Source organism: Crotalus tigris, unplaced genomic scaffold (genome assembly GCF_016545835.1).
Source record: "Crotalus tigris isolate CLP2741 ecotype Arizona unplaced genomic scaffold, ASM1654583v1 scf7180000019021.11574027:1482141, whole genome shotgun sequence".
Taxonomy (NCBI): Eukaryota; Metazoa; Chordata; class Lepidosauria; order Squamata; family Viperidae; genus Crotalus; species Crotalus tigris.
In genome coordinates, this window is record NW_024097333.1 from 809,606 (window position 1) to 810,693 (window position 1,088).

The following is a 1,088-nucleotide window of genomic DNA, read 5'->3' on the forward strand; positions in this document are numbered from 1 at the left end:
CTGGTTAAAACCTGGTTTTTAGCATAGCAGAGGCCTTCCTACATACAATTCTCAAACTTCGGCCAGACTCATTAGAAATATATACAATATATTTTCTTCACAGGCTAGCATGTCTTCTTACAGTTCTGTAAAAACAATAAGCTCTTTTTCCCACATATCCAAGCACCGTGGATTAAGTAATACTGGCAAATGAGCGTAGGAAGTCATGGTCCATGCATCACTTAAGCAGTGATTGAAATAGAAGCCCCTTCAATAACAAGACAACTTTCAAAAAAATCTTGAAATACTGCATGCATTTCTGGTCGCCATAATACAAAAACAAAAACAGGCTCGGACTCCAGAAAGTGCAAAGAAGAGTAACAAACATGATGAAGAATCTGAAGGCTAAAACGTACAATGGACAATTGAGAAAACGAGGTATGTCTGGTCTAACAAAACAGAAGGACTAGGGATGAGTGGTCTTCCAGTACTTTGGGCAGAGGGCTGGACTAGATGACCTCCAGGGCCAAATTTGAAGACCCCCGGGTCTAATCAGTATTTCTCAGCCTTGGCAGTTTTAAGATGGGTGGACTTCAACTCCCAGAATTCCTCAGCTAGCGTGCCTGGCTGAGGAATTCTGGGAGTTGAAGTCCACAAGTCATAAAAGGGCCAAGTTGGAAGACCCCTGCTGAATGGAATGAAACTATGACTGGTTTTATAACCCGCCTTTGCAATATGCTTGGAGAGCAATCCAGAAATAGTGAAAACATTAAATACAGGTAGCCTTTCACGTGTGACCCCAGTTGGAACCAGTCATAAAAAGGCCAAGTTTGAAGACCCCTGCCATATAGCATTAATCTTGTGAACTCTCAAGCTTCCTCCTCCCGTTATATATTCAAGATGGACAGTAATATTTGTGGTGTATATGTAGGGGTGTGGGTCTGTACATATGTTGTATATAGTATATTTAGGTGTGTGTCATGTCATGTTTCACTTCGAGAGCGGGCAACTACGCTGGCTGAGGGATTCTGGGACATGAAGTCCACAAGCCTTAAAGTGGTCACGCTTGCGGGCCGCGGAGCTAGGCGGAACCTTTCCGGAAGTGCGAG